Source organism: Macaca mulatta, chromosome 19 (assembly GCF_049350105.2).
Source record: "Macaca mulatta isolate MMU2019108-1 chromosome 19, T2T-MMU8v2.0, whole genome shotgun sequence".
NCBI lineage: Eukaryota > Metazoa > Chordata > Mammalia > Primates > Cercopithecidae > Macaca > Macaca mulatta.
Window position 1 is genome coordinate 50,128,878 of NC_133424.1, and position 15,303 is coordinate 50,144,180.

Genomic DNA, 15,303 nt, shown 5'->3' on the forward strand with positions numbered 1-15,303 from the left:
CAATGCTGTATTCCCAAACAAACATCTCTCCTTTCTCTCTCTCTCTCTCTCTTTTTTTTTTTTTTTTTTGATACAGAATCTGGCTCTGTTGCCCAGGCTGGAGTGCAGTGGCGCAGTCTCGGCTCGCTGCAACCTTTGCCTCCCCAGTTCAAGTGATTCTCCTGCCTTGGCCTCCTGAGTAGCTAGGATTACAGGCGTCCACCACCACGCCCAGCTACTTTTTTTGTATTTTTAGTAGAGATGGGAGTTCACTATGTTGGTCAAGCTAGTCTCGAACTCCTGACCTCAGGTGATCTGCCCACCTCAGCCTCCCAAAGTGCTGAGATTACAGGTGTGAGCCAACGGGCCTGAGGCAAACATCTCTTCTTTTATAGAACCTCTTCTGTTTGTTGATTAAGTTGATATATATGGTGTCAGAAATGGGACCTGCATGAGATTACTATCTGAAGGAATTGGTGGTTCTTGGAATTGCTGTGCAGCTCACTTGGGCTCTCTGAGCTCTCTCCTTACATGGATGGCTCTTCTTTTTTACCATGGTGAGTCCCATCTCAGGCTGAGCCTCCCTTCTTTTTGTTAAGAGGCTTTTTGATTTATTTTGTTAGAGTCTTTTTGGTATTATTTGAGATCTGGTTTACATAAGACCCCCTGCCTTTTTTTTTTTTTTTTTGAGATGGAGTCTCCCTCTGTCACCCAGGCTGCAGTGCAGTGGCACGATTTTGGCTCACTGCAACCTCTACCTCCTGGGTTCAAGTGATTCTCCTGCCTTCACCTCCCAAGTCACTGGGATTACAGGTGAGCCACCATGCCCAGCTAATTTTTGTATTTTTAGTAGAGATGGAGTCTCACCATGTTGGCCAGGCTGGTGTCGAACTCCTGACCTCAAGTAATCCACCTGCCTCAGCTTCCCAAAGTGTTGAGATTACAGGCGTGAGCCACCGTGCCCGGCTTGGACAAGACCACCTTAGTAAAGGACCATACATCCTTCCTGAAATGATAAAATACTTTTTTGTCTTTTCTGGTAAGCCCTTCCCGGTATAGAGAGCAGTGTCTTTGTGAATTGCGTACTCTTGGTTTCTGCAGAGTTTGCGTTCTATCTGTGAGGCACGCCTCTTCTGGTTTGTGCACCTAGTTTCATATTTTGTTTGATCTGCACACCTCAGTTAACATTTCTGTGAACACTTTTATCTTGGTTTCTTTTGATTTGGTTTGACCCTTCACTCGCTTGTTTCCAAAAAATCTTTCAAGAGCAAAAATAAAAATTCTTTTTTTTTTTTTTTTTTTTGAGACAGAGTTTTATTCTTGTTGCCCAGGCTGGAGTGCAATGGCGCAATCTCGGCTCACTGCAACCTCCACCTCCCAGGTTCAAGTGATTCTCCTGCCTCAGCCTCCTAAGTAGCTGGGATTATAGGCATGTGAAAAATAAACATTCTAAATGGTGGGTGTGTGATGGCTAATTAACAGCCACCAGGGTGGTCACCATTATCTAAAATACCTGTCTAAACTCCTGACGTTCCCTGACAGGATTTACAGGATTTTCTTTGCTCTTGGAAGATTAATACGAAGTGGAAAGGGATTCTCAAACATTAAGGCATGTCAGGTTTTCTGTTGGGGGGGCGGTTTCCAGCTGGCACATATTATGGCCTATTCTTGTGCACATTTTTTTTTTTTTTTTTGAGATGGAGTCTCGCTCTGTTGCCCAGGCTGGAGTGCAGTGGTTTGATCTTGGCTCACTGGAACCTCTGCCTCCTGGGTTCAAACAATTCTCCTGCCTCGGCCTCCTGAGTAGTTGGGATTACAGGCATGAGCCACCATGTCCAATTAATTTTTGTATTTTTTAAGTAGAGATGGGGTTTCACCATGTTGGCCAGGCTGGTCTCGAACTCCTGACCTTAAGTGATCCGCCCACCTCGGCCTCCCACAGTGCTGGGATGACACTGCACTCCACCCTGGGAGACAGAGTGAGACTCCATCTCAAAAAAAAGAAAAAAAAGAGTGCTCATATAAAATACAAAATATAAAATATATAATAACCCAAATGCCTTTTATTTCATGTAAGTTAAGTAAATCTTTAATAAATAAGCTGGTTTTTAAATTATTGGTAAAATTAAAAACATAAACATCTTCAAAATTGTCAGTATAAACTTTTTTTCCTGGGTTTAATGGTCAGTTTTATATTTGTCACTGCTAGATATTATAATATGACAGGATTTGGCACAAAGTTTATAAAGCTATAAACCTAGTCTAAAATAGAATTATCCTGGTGTAATTTTTTAAAGTAAGGTTGGTTTAATAAAAATACCTGTGTCTTCTGAGATATTGGCAAAATAATCATATATTTACAGGCTACAAATTTTGTGAAATGAGAAATAACAAAGTGATTGCTAGGTTTGTCTAATATCTAAATTTTCCTAAGGAATCTAGGTAAATGTTAAAAAAATTTGGGTAAGTGTAAATGGGATATATGCTTAAAAATGAACTTTTTATATAACTTGAAATCTCTAAATTATGTTATGGTAAATTAAATAATAGATATTCATTAAATTTCTGGGTCATTTTTAAATAAGATAAACAGAAACAAATTGCTGAACATATATATGTTTGTTCTTGGCTTCTTATATTTTTAAATTTTTATTTATTTATTTTTTGAGACAGGGTCTTACTCTGTCACCCAGTCTGAAGTGTAGTGGCATGATCACAGCTAACCGCAGCCTCAATCTCCCTGGGCTCAGGTGATCCTCCAGCTGAGCCTCCCAAGTACCTGGAACTATAGGTGTGCACCACCATGCCTAGCTAAATTTTTTATTTTTTGTAGAGACAAAGTTTTGCCATGTTGCCCAGGATGGTCTTGAACTCCTGGGCTCAAGTGTTCTGCCTGCTTTGGCCTCCTAAAGTGCTAGAATATAGGCATGAGCCACTGTGCCCAGCCAGCTTCTTTTTTTTTTCTTCTTCTTTTTCTTGTGATGGAGTCTTGCTCTGTCTCCCAGGCTGGAGTTCAATGGAATGATCTCAGCTTACTACAACCTCCACCTCTTGGGCTCAAGAGATTTTCCTGCCTCAGCCTCCCAAGTAGCTGGGATTATAGGCACCCACCACCATGCTGGGCTAATTTTTGTATTTTTAGTAGAGATGGGGTTTCACCATGTTGGCCAGAGTGGTCTCGAACTCCTGACCTCAAGTGATCCACCCACCTCAGCCTCCCAAAGTGCTGGCATTACAGGCATGAGCCACCATGCCCAGCTCCAGCTGGCTTCTTATAATTATAAAAACTAAATATTTTGGAGTCTATTAATACATATAAAAATTATGGGAAAACATGTTTGTAAAGTTATTAAATGACTTTCATTTACAAAATACTGATATGTGACAGACAATTCAAGATTTCTTACTTCCCAGGTTTTCACTAAAATTTAAGGTTACTGTATTAGTCCATTCTCAAGTTGCTATGAAGAAATACCCAAGACTGGATAATTTATAAAGGAAAGAGTTTTAATTGACTCACAGTTCTTCAGCGTGGCTAGGGAGGCCTCAAGTAACTTACAATCATGGCAGAAGGGGAAGCAACATGCCCTTCTTCACAGGGCAGCAGGAGAGAGAAGTGCTGAGCAAACGGGGAAAAGCCCCTTATAAAACCATCAGATCTTGGCCAGGCGTGGTGGCTCATGGCTGTAATCCCAGCACTTTGGGAGGCCAAGGCAGGCAGATCACTTGAGATCGGGAATTTGAGATCAGCCTAACCAAATGGTGAAACCCTGTCTCTACTAAAAATACACAAATTAGCCAGGCATAGTGGCACAGACCTGTAATCCCAGCTACTTGGGAGTCTGAGGCAGGAGAATTGCTCGAACCCAGGAGATGGAGGTTGCAGTGAGCTGAGACTTTGCTATTACACTCCAGACTGGGTGACAGGTAATAGAGCGAGACTCCTCAAAAAGCAAACAAACAAACAAACAAAACCAAAAAAACAAAGGTAAAGCATTTGCTTTTTCCCCTCACTTGATTCCTCCAAAATCTGGAAACTATTTGTGAGTATTCTTATTTTTATTTATGTAAGTTCAGAAAAAGTCTGCCCTTTCTTTATAAGCAAGATACAACAGAAAACACTGGCTATATCACAAGGCTCTGACTGAAGTGTCATATTTTATTTTAATTAATTAATTAATTTATTTATTGAGACCGAGTTTCACTCTGTCACCCAGGCTGGAGTGCAGTGGTGTGATCTCGGCTCACTGCAACCTCTGCCTCCCAGGTTCAAGTGATTCTCCTGCCTCAGCCTTCCGAGTAGCTAGGATAACAGGTGTGCACCCCATGCCCAGCTAATTTTTGTGTGTGTGTATTTTTAGTAGAGACAGGGTGTCACCATGTTGGCCAGGCTGGTCTCGAGCTCCTGACCTCAGATGATCCACCCACCTCGGCCTCCCATAGTGCTGGGGTTACAAGTGTGAGCCACCATGCCTGGCCTGAAATATTGTATTTTAAAATATACATAAAATGCCTGGCTGCAAGAGTTCTCAGTCTTACAGTGAATGAGTAAAAATGGCCCATTTCTGGCAGGCCCAAGAACCTTAAGAACCTTAAGAACCTATTGGTAAAATCTAAAGTCTGCCTTGGTTTGGCTTCTGAGCCTCAAGAGGTTTTTAAATCTGAGATTCCTATATGATAAATGTGGAGAGAAAAATTTACGTTTCTAAAGAAAAACTATAATATACCTATTAATAGATTGCAGCCCTGTGCATTGTTTTTAAGTTCTTGTTATCTACCTATAGACTGGACGAGTTCCTGAATTCTCCTGACTTCCTCCAATGTATTGCTACAGCTCTCCAACTAAAAGCAACAGCTGGATGGGTAAGGTGGCTCATGCCTATAATCACAGCATTTTGGGAGGCTGAGGTGGGTAGATCACCTGATGTTGGGAGTTCGAGACCAGCCCGGCTAACACGGTGAAACCCCATTCTAATAAAATTACAAAAATTACCCGCACTTGGTGGCATGTACCTGTAGACCCAGATACTCGGGAGGCTGGGACATGAGAATTGCTTGAACCTGGGAGGTGGAGGTGGCAGTGAGCTGAGATTGCTCTGCTGCACTCCAGCCTGGGCAACAGAGTAAGAGTCTGTCTCAATAAACAAACAAACAAACAAACAAATAAATAAATAAATAAATAAAGTAAAAGCTGCTCTGTTTCCAAAGCTCTATAAACTGAAATGAGACCAATTTTAAGGAACAAACCTTGTGCCCAATGTATAGGCCACACAAAAGCTCACCAAACTGTCTGACATCATGACCAAAGACGTACAAACTGAAAATCGGGAGAAGTTGATGTTTTCACACTGCAGACGGCTTTTCCCAAGACATTTGGAACAAGACTAACTCATAATAAGATTTTTACCCCCTTAATGCTATCCTTTTCATTTGGCAGTAAGGAAGGAGACCACTGCTACTCCTGCTGCCCTCCTCCCCCTACCTTGCTTCGTTCACAAGACAAGAGGAAAGAGAGAGAGCAAAAAGTTAGAAAGAAACAAAAGTAAGATAAATAGCCAGACAACCTTGGCACCACCACCTGGCCCTAGGAGTTAAAAAAAGTAATAATAATAACATCAACTCCTGACCTAAACTACTTGTGTTATCTGTAAATTCCAGACACTGTATGAAAAAAAGCATTGTAAAACTTTTTGTTCCGTTAGCTGATGCATGTAGCCCCCAGTCACATTTCCCACACTTGCTACTTGGCAGACGAGCAGGAGGATCACCTGGGCCGAGGAGGTGGATGCTGCAGTGAGCTAGGATTGTACCACTGCAGTCCAGCTTGGGCAACAAAGCAAGATCCTGTCTCTAAAAAACAAAACACAAAACGAAACAAAACAACTTTGTATGTTGTTAAATTTTTGCATTCAGTACAACTCCTAACAAAATAACGTTGGCCCAGCATTTTGAGATGTTAATAAAAGACTACAGAACAGATAAAACTGAACTTAATAATAGATGCCATGAAGACTTAGTCTGAGAGCCACTCCCGTCACACTTCCCTTGTTGTTCAAATACATTGTTTTTTCCAGTTCCTTCTCAGGCTTTAGATTAAAAGTGTTTTGAGGCTGGGCACAGTGGCTCATGTCTATAATCCCAGCACTTTGGGATGCCGAAGCGGGTGACTTGAGGTCAGGAGTTCGAGACCAGCCTGGCCAACATGGTGAAACCCCATCTCTACTAAAATTACAAAAATTAGCCAGGTGTGGTGGTGTGTGCCTGTAATCCCAGCTACTTGGGAGGCTGAGGCAGGAGAATCACTTGAACCTGGGTGACGGAGGTTGCAGTGAGCCGAGATCACGCCACTTCACTCCAGCCTGGGTGACAGAGTGAGTGAGATTCTGTCTCAAAAAAAAAAAAAAAAAAAAAAAAAAGGAGGAGGGATTGCTACAGTTTTGATACTTCTGGACACCAGTCACTTCCCCACAACATGAATTGCAACTGGGACAGGTACATCACAGCACCAAGATACATCAAAACCCAAATACAGGATGATCAATCAGTGATGCTTTTGGAGAAAGATCTTAATCAAAAAGGAGAAATGTGAAAGTTGTCAGAGTCACTGTGGAGTCACTAAGATTAAGAAAACCCTGAAAAACAGAGCTGGGGAAGGCCATGAAGATAGGGTTCTCACACTTGTGTGCCTGATCACAAAACTATCACGAAAGACTCTGCAAAAACCACAACCTTGGCCAGGCACAGTGGCTCACATCTGTAATGCCAGCATTTTGGGAGGCTGAGGAGGGAAGATTGCTTGAGGCCAGGAGTTTGAGACCAGCCTGAGCAAAATAGCAAGACCCCCTCTCTCCAAAAAATAAAAATAAAAATCAGCTGGGTGTGGTGGCACGTGCCTGTAGTCTCAGCTAGAGGCGAGAGGATTACTTGAGCCCAGAAGGTTGAGGCCGCAGTGAGCCAAGATCATGCTACTGCACTCGTGCCTGGGTGAAAGAGCAAGACTGTGTCTCAAAACACAAAACAAAAAGCACATAAAACAATGCTATACAGTGTAATAATTTTGGAACAACAATCTGTAGAAAAAGGAGAAAATAATCCAATGTGTATCTTTTTTTTTTTTTTTTTCCAATGTGTATCATTTATGGGAGAAGAGAGTCTTCCCAGCAAGGCTGAACTGACCTTTGAAGCAAGAACAGATGAGGCAGAAGGGAATAAGGACTTTTGGAATCATTAGTTCTGCCCATCAGATATTTCCAGCTGGCAGCATGATGTGGTGGTGTGTGCCTGTAATTCCAGCTACTTGGGAGGCTGAGGCAAGGGGATCACTTGAGCCTGTGAGTTCGAGACCAGCCTCAGTAACATAGCAAGACCCCCATTAAAAAAAAAAAGAAAGAAAAAAAGAAATCAAGTAGAAATTTGGGTGCAGTGGCTCACTCCTGCAATCCCAGCACTTTGGGAGGCTGAGGCAGGTGGATCACCTGAGGTCAGGAGTTTGAGACCAGCCTGGCCAACATGGTGAGATCCCATCTCTACTAAAATACAAAACTTAGCCAGGTGTGGTGGCAAGTGCCTGTAATCCCAGCTACTTGGGAGGCTGAGGCAGGAGAATCGCTTGAACCCAGGAGGCAGAGGTGGCAGTAAGCCGAGATCATGCCACTACGCTCCAGCCTGGGTGACAAGAGTGAGACTCCATCTCAAAATAAATAAATAAATAAATAAATAAATAAATAAACAAATTTCTTCCTGAATTAAACATGGGCTGGCACCTTTATTCCCATAGCCACGCAATGATTTCCTGACATGGCCCGTAACCATCCTCATGTGGCAGCCCCACACAGAAGCTAGTTAACATGAAACCATGGCCCCGTGAGGAAGTGCCATCCTCACTCACATTTCGCAAGCATTTGCTGAGCACCAGCTGTTTGCCAGGCTTTGGGTTAGGCACTGGGGCAGTGAAAGAGAGGGGTAAAATGTCTGCCCTCCAGGAACTGACGTTCTATAGCGTAAAACAGGCAGTAAGGAAGGATGTAAATAAATAGAACCTACGAGGGTGGTAAGTGCTGTGGAGGCAGAAAGCAAACTAAGCCAGGGAGGCGGTAGGAAGAGCGGGAGGGAGCTGTAAGTTTCAGGCAGGGCACCCAGGGAAGGTCTCTCTGAGAAGCTGACCTTTGAGCTGAGATCTGGAGGGGATAAAGGATTAAGCCAGATTGAGGTAGGAGACCAGCAGGACTTGTTTTCTGGTCACAACCCTGCTGACCAAAACAGGATCTGGTCCAGACGGGATGAAGTAAAGAAACTGGCAGAAACCAGCCAACCCCTAGGCAGGAATCCCTAGCTGCTCTCATTGTCTATTAGCTTAAGACACTCCCACCAGAGCATGACAGTTTACAAATGCCATGGCAACGACCTGGAAGTTACCGCCCCTTTGCTACCTGGAAGTTATCTCCCATTTCACACAGTTCTAAATGACCCACCCTCTCAATTTGCATTAACCCGCCCCCTAATTTGCATGTCACTGAAAGTGGATAGAAGTGAGTATAAATAGTTGCCAACAGCCTATAAGTTGTCTAGTCTGGGTGCACTGCCTATGAGCCAGCTCTGTTCTGCAAGGAGCAGCAGTGTTCTCTAAAAGATTGCTGTCAAACACCACGGGCTCATCCTTGAATTCCTTCCTGAGTGAAGACAAGATCCCTCCCAGGCTAAGCCCCAATTCTGATGCTTTCCTGTCCAGCATCAAGATCACTATCTGGGGAAAGAGTGCTCTTAGAAGAGAGAACAGCAAGTGCAAAGGCCATGAGGCAGGAGCAAGGGGCAAGAAGGCTGTGGGGCTAGAGCCAAGGGGAGAGTGGTAGGAAATGCACTTTGAGAGGTGATGGGGCAGACTGTGGGGGCTTTGTGGGCTGTGGTAGGAACTTACTTGTCCTGTGAGTGAGATGCAGCCATGGGAGGGTTTGAAGGAGGGATGTGATCTGATTCAGGCATTGTGATATTGTGATTTACAATAAGATGTATGTACAGTCGGCTGGGCATGGTGGCTCATGCCTATAATCCCAGCACTTTGGGAGGCCAAGGCAGGGTGATCACTTGAGGTCAGGAGTTCAAGACCAGCCTGGCCAACATAGTGAAACTCCGTCTCTACTAAAAATACAAAAATTAGCTGGACATGGTGATGCATGCCTGTAGTCCCAGCTACTTGGGAGGCTGAGGCAGGAGAATTGCTTGAACCCGGGAGGCAGAGGTTTCAGTGAGCTGAGATCGTGCCTCTGTACTCCAGCCTGGGTGACAGAGCAAGACTCCGTCTCAAAAAAAAAAAAAAAAAAGCATCCTTATCATATCTTGCTGGACAAAAGTCCAAGGAACACCATGATGACATCCTACTGGAAGATATTATCAATACAATATCCTGCCGGGCAGCAAGCCAGACTGCCCAGACCCCTCCCACCCATACCTATAAATTGCCCCAGCCTGTAAATAGCGATGGGCTCTGGCATTAGGCTGGTCCCCCACTTCTGTTGGTTTTATGCTGGACATAGAGCCTGTATTTGCTGTCAAGCCACCCTCCTTCTGTGCGTGTGTCTTTCTTTAACCCTCACCTTCACTTCAAAATCCAACAAAGATAGGTTCTCACTATTTTGCCCAGGCTGGTCTTGAACTCCTGAGCTCAACTGATCCTCCCGCCTTGGCCTCCCAAAGTGCTAGGATTACAGGAGTGAGCCACAGCACCCGGCCTGAAATTTTTTTAATTAACTAATTATTTTGTAGAGCCAGGGTCTTGCTATGTTGCCCAGGCTGGTCTCGAACTCCTGACCTCAAGTGAGCCGCCCTCCTCGGCCTTCCTAAGTGCTGGGATTACAGGTATGAGCCACCACACCCAGCGAGTGTCAGAACTGAACTGAATGAGAAGACACCCAACTGGTGTCTGCTGTCGAATTACTTGGTGTGGAAGAGAAAACCCCCCTATACATCCAGAGTCCCTGAAGTATTCTGTGTTGTGAGAATGCAGCAGGAGAAACCAGGTTTGTTTTTCTTGTGTGTGGGGGCCGGAGGAAGTAAGGAACAGAGAAAGAAGGACTCTGCTCAGAAACAGGTGAGACAGAAGGATGGACCAGTCCAGGACCAGGGCACAGGCGCCAGGAGAAGTGGCTAATTCTGGATAGATTTGAAGGTGCCCAGAGCGTTTGCTGAAGAATTGGGCATGAGATACTGGGCCACACAGAACATGTTCAGGATATCAGGTGATTTTTGTTTGTTTGTTTGTTTGTTTTTTGTTTTTTTTTTTGAGACGGAGTCTCGCTCTGTCGCCCAGGCTGGAGTGCAGTGGCGCGATCTCGGCTCACTGCAAGCTCCGCCTCCTGGGTTTACGCCATTCTCCTGCCTCAGCCTCCTGAGTAGCTGGGACTACAGGCGCCCGCCACCGCGCCCGGCTAATTTTTTGTATTTTTAGTAGAGACGGGGTTTCACTGTGGTCTCGATCTCCTGACCTTGTGATCCGCCCGCCTCGGCCTCCCAAAGTGCTGGGATTACAGGCGTGAGCCACCGCGCCCGGCCTCAGGTGATGTTTTTTGTGAAGTCCCTGTCTATAGCAACAATTTGATTGAAAGATGTGGCCAGGTGTGGTGACTCACGCCTGTAATCCCAGCACTTTGGGAGGATGAGGTGGGAGGATCATTTCAGGTCACGAGCTTGAGACCAGCCTGGGCAACACGAAGAGAGCCCATCTCTATTTTTTTAAAAAAAGGAAAAAACAATTTAATTTCTTTTTCTTTTTTGACTAGACAGGGTTTAGCCACGTTGCCCAGGATAGTCTGGAACTGCTGGGATCTGCCCGCCTTGGCCTCCCAAAGTGCTGGGATTACCAGCACCCTAAAAAAAGGGAAAATTAAAAAAAAAAAGAAAAATTTGTTACCAAATTCATGGACCCAAGTGAGGTATAGTGATTTATCAATGACATAGAATAACGCATAGAGAAGAGATACTTAGATACTTACTTTTTGTTGAACCCATGGCCATGAAATCCTCCAGAGTGTCCAGGTACCATCTCCTCATATTCCTTTTTTGTCATCCTGTGTCATTTTGGGCTAACTTAATATCCCTCAGCATGCAAAAGAGGCAGCATTGCTGTTACACTCAACATCCTTGCCTATGCTGATTTTTAAATTTTTTATTTATTTTATTTTTATTTATTTTTTATTTATCTATGACTATTTTTCTTTTTTTAGATGGAGTCTTGCTCTGTCCCCAGGTTGGAGTGCTGTGGTCCAATCTTGGCTCACTGCAACCTCTGCCTCCTGGGTTCAAGTGATTCTCCTGCCTCAGCCTCCCGAGTAGCTGGGACTACAGGCAAGTGCCACCACGCCCAGCTAATTTTTGTATTTTTAGTAGAGATGGGGTTTCACCATGTTGGCCAGGATGGTCTCGAACTCCTGACCTCAGGTGATCTGTCCACCTCAGCCTCCCAAAGTGCTGGGATGACAGGAATGAGCCACTGCCCCTGGCCACCTCTGCTGATCTGTACGGCTATCTGTTTAACACTGGTCACATCGTTCCTCATGACACTGCCTCAGGAGGCTGCTTCATCTGTTGTGACATCCATGAGTACCGGCTTCTGGCGACTTTGTCAGAGGATTTCCTGGGCTGGGTGGATGACGAACACAAACGCCAATGCCAATCTTTATTCTTCTTGTCAGACAGTAATGTGCCAATGTCATAACAGGGTTTAAAAGGGAGGCACATTGTATTACTCCGTTTTCACGCTGCTGATAAAAACATACCTGAGACTGGGTAATTTATAAAGAAAAAGAGGTTTAATGGTCTCACAGTTCCACGTGGTTGGGGAGGCCTCACAATCATGGCGGAAGGCAAAGGGCACGTCTTACATGGCAGCAGAGAAGAGAGAGAATAAGAACCAAGTGAAAGGGGAAAAACTCTTACAAAACCATCAGATCTCGTGAAACTTATGCAATACCATGAGAACAGTATGGGAGAAACCATCTGGATGATTCCGTCATCTCCCACTGGATCCCTCCCACAACACATGGGAATCACGGGAGCTACAATTCAAGATGAGATTTGGGTGAGGACACAGCCAAACCATTTCACGCATCTCACATAAGAGTGTGAAAACCCAATCATCGAGTTTACGAACTACAAAAGGATCAAATGCAAGCCTCTTAAAAAAATTTTTTTTGTTTTTTGAGATGGAATTTTACTCTGTCACCCAGACTAGGGTGCAGTGGCACGATCTTGGCTCACTGCAACCTCCGCCTCCCGGGTTCAAGCGATTCTCCTGCCTCAGCATCTTTTAAAAATTTTAAAAAGATGTTTTAAGCAGAGGCGAGGTCTTGTTATGTTGCCCAGGCTGGCCTCGAACTTCTGGCCTCAAGCAATCCTCCAACCTCTGCCTCCCAAAGTACTGGGATTACAGGCATGAGCCACTGCACCCAGCGTAACGCAAGTTTTTTGTTTGTTTGTTTGTTTGTTTTCTGAGACAGAGTCTTGCTCTGTCGCCCAGGCTGGAGTGCAGTGGCGTGATCTCGGCTCACTACAACCTCCGCCTCCCAGGTTCAAGTGATTCTCCTGACTCAGCCTCCTGAGTAGCTGGGATTACAGGCACGTACCACCACGCCCAGCTAATTTTTGTATTCTTAGTAGAGATGGGATTTCACCATGTTGGCCAGGTTGGTCTTGAACTCTTGACCTCGTGGTCTGCCCACCTCGGCCTCCCAAACTGCTGGGATTACAGATGTGAGCCACCATACGTGGCCCCAAAAAGTTTTAACCAGAGTAATGTGAGCAAGAAATTTCTGGTCATGTTAAATGACCATATTTGGAATTTCCTGATAGAAATGTAGAACCACACACCTTCCACCCAAGTCTGTCCTTAGGCCATCATCCCTGCATTCATAAAGTTTTTTTTTTTTTTTTTTTTTTTTAGACAGAGTCTCACTCTGTCGCCCAGGCGGAGCGATCTCAGTTCACCTAAACCTCAGTCTCCCAGGTTCAAGTGATTCTTTCACCTCAGCCTCCTGAGTATCTGAGACTACAGGTGCACGCCACCACGCCTGGCTAATTTTTCTGTATTTTCAGTAGGGATGGCGTTTCCCCATGTTGCCCAGGCTGGCCTCAAACTCCCAACCTCAAGTGATCCGCCTGCCTCGGCCTCCCAAAGTGCTGTGATTACAGGTGGGAGACACTGCACTCAGCCAAGATTTTAAAAACTTTTTACAATTTTATTTTTAGAGCTGAGGTCTCAGTATGTCACCCAGGCTGATCTCGAACTCTTAGGCTCAAGCGATCCTCCTGCCTCAGCCTCCCAAAGTGTTGGAATTACAGGCGTGAGCCATCGTGCCTGGCCACTAGAGTCCTTCAACACGGACCTTGTCTTAGCCTTCAATACCCCTTCAACCTGTGAGAATAAGCAAAGCAGATACAGTGACCACGTGTCTGTCCCTCCTGGAGCCCAGCTGTGACTGACTGGACAGCATCTGGCCCAGGGGAGGGGGGAGGCACAATTTGCCCATTATGGAGAAGAAACTGGCCAGTTCTTCAAGAGCCTGATGTCTTTCTTCCCGGCAGCAGGAGTTACAGGCCATGAATACCAGTTTCTGCGGGAGAAACGAAGGAATCTTCGCAGATAGCAAGGAAATAAAATAGCTCCTTTCTAAAAGGACATTGCCTGCCAGGGACGGTGGCTCACGCCTGTAATCCCAGCACTTTGGGAGGCCAAGGCAAGCAGATCGCTTGAGCTCAGGAGTTCAAGACTGGCCTGGGCAACATGGCAAAAATCCTGTCTTTACAGAAAAATACAAAAATTAGCTGCGCACGGTGGCACCCGTCTGTGATCCCAGCTACTGGGGAGAATGAGGCAGGAGGACTGCTTGAGCCCGGGAGGCGGAGGTTGCAGTTGGTGGAGATCATGCCACTGCACTCCAACCTGGGCAACAAAGTGAGACTCTGTCTCAAAAGAAATAATAATAAAAAATAAAAAATAAAATAAAATATAAAATAAAATAAAATAAAATAGGGGCATTGCCTTATTGTAAATCCAAGTTTATGAAGTAACTAGCCTCAGTCTAAACACTGGGGAAAGTACAATTCTGAGATAATAGGCTATTTAAATATGAAGTACCAGAAGACATCCTATGTGTATATAATCTGTATTTTAGCTGGGCATGGTGGCTCATGCCTGTAATCCCAGCACTTTGGGAGGTCGAGGCAGGTGGATTGCTGGAAGCCAGGAGTTCGGGATCAGCCTGGCCAATACGGCAAAAACCCATCTCTACTAAAAATACAAATATTAGCTGGGCGTGGTGGCACGCAGCTGTAATCCCAACTACTTGGGAGGCTGAGGCAGGAAAATCGCTTGAACCTGGGAGGCAGAGGTTGCAGTGAGCCGAGATTGCATCACTGCACTCCAGCCTGAGTGACAGAGTAACACTCTGTCTCAAAAAAAGAAAAAAGAAAGTTGATACATGGACCCATCTACCTGGCTCCACTCTAAGAGATGGTCATGGACCATTGATGACCCAATGCCCTGAATGTGTCCTGTGCCCAGGGACGTCCAGAATCTTCGTGGTGGCACCAGTCTGGTGGCCACCAGGGGGCGCCATGTGCTTGCCAGGCAGCAGTCCTGGAACTGGGGTCCAGCCACAGAGCAAGAGTCCTAGAGTTCCTGGCAGCTTCCAGCCTATGCCCACAGGGGCGGTGGTGGAGGTGGCACTAGATCTCTGCAGAGCACCCTAAAGGGGAGAAACGGGACGGGCCTGCACAGGTCCTGGTCTGAACTGGGCGTGCCCTGCCCTGAGAGCACTGTCGCTTGGCTGGCGCCAGCTACTGGAGAGGGACTTAGAGGAAAGTACCACACAGTGCAGGACCCCCACTTGCCTGGTCCAAGGATGTTCCTGGTGGGTGTGAGAGAAACAGCGAAGTCCAGCATTTCCAGACTCGGGAGTTCTCCAAGATTTCCAGCCATGTTGCCATTTACTGGGAAGGGGAATGGGGCAGGATTAGGGGAAGGAAAAGGAAAATCGGGGCTTAATTTTGGGGAAAATGAGGCTCAGGAAAGCCCAGAAGCACAGAGCAAGGATGTGAAACCATTTCCCTCATAACCCCCAGGTGTTGCCTGCCCCAATTCCACATGAGGTTGTAAAGCATTGATGATGCTAAACATTTTCATAAATGACTTCATTTAGTCTCAACAACAATGGGCATTTTGATCCTGTTTAGGGGGAACAAAGGGAGGCTTAGAAAGACCTTGCCGAGGCGTTAGACAGAGGAGGAGGCAGATTTTAGTGTGCTCTGAGCCCAAGCCTACTTTAGGCTCACAGA

The 15,303-nt window shown here is 45.5% G+C and overlaps 1 pseudogene; it reads right to left on the reverse strand.

The window, feature by feature from the left end:
• Positions 1 to 12,071: 12,071 nt before the first annotated feature.
• LOC114674266 (small nucleolar RNA U13) lies at positions 12,072 to 12,132 on the reverse strand (annotated as a pseudogene).
• Positions 12,133 to 15,303: the final 3,171 nt, after the last annotated feature.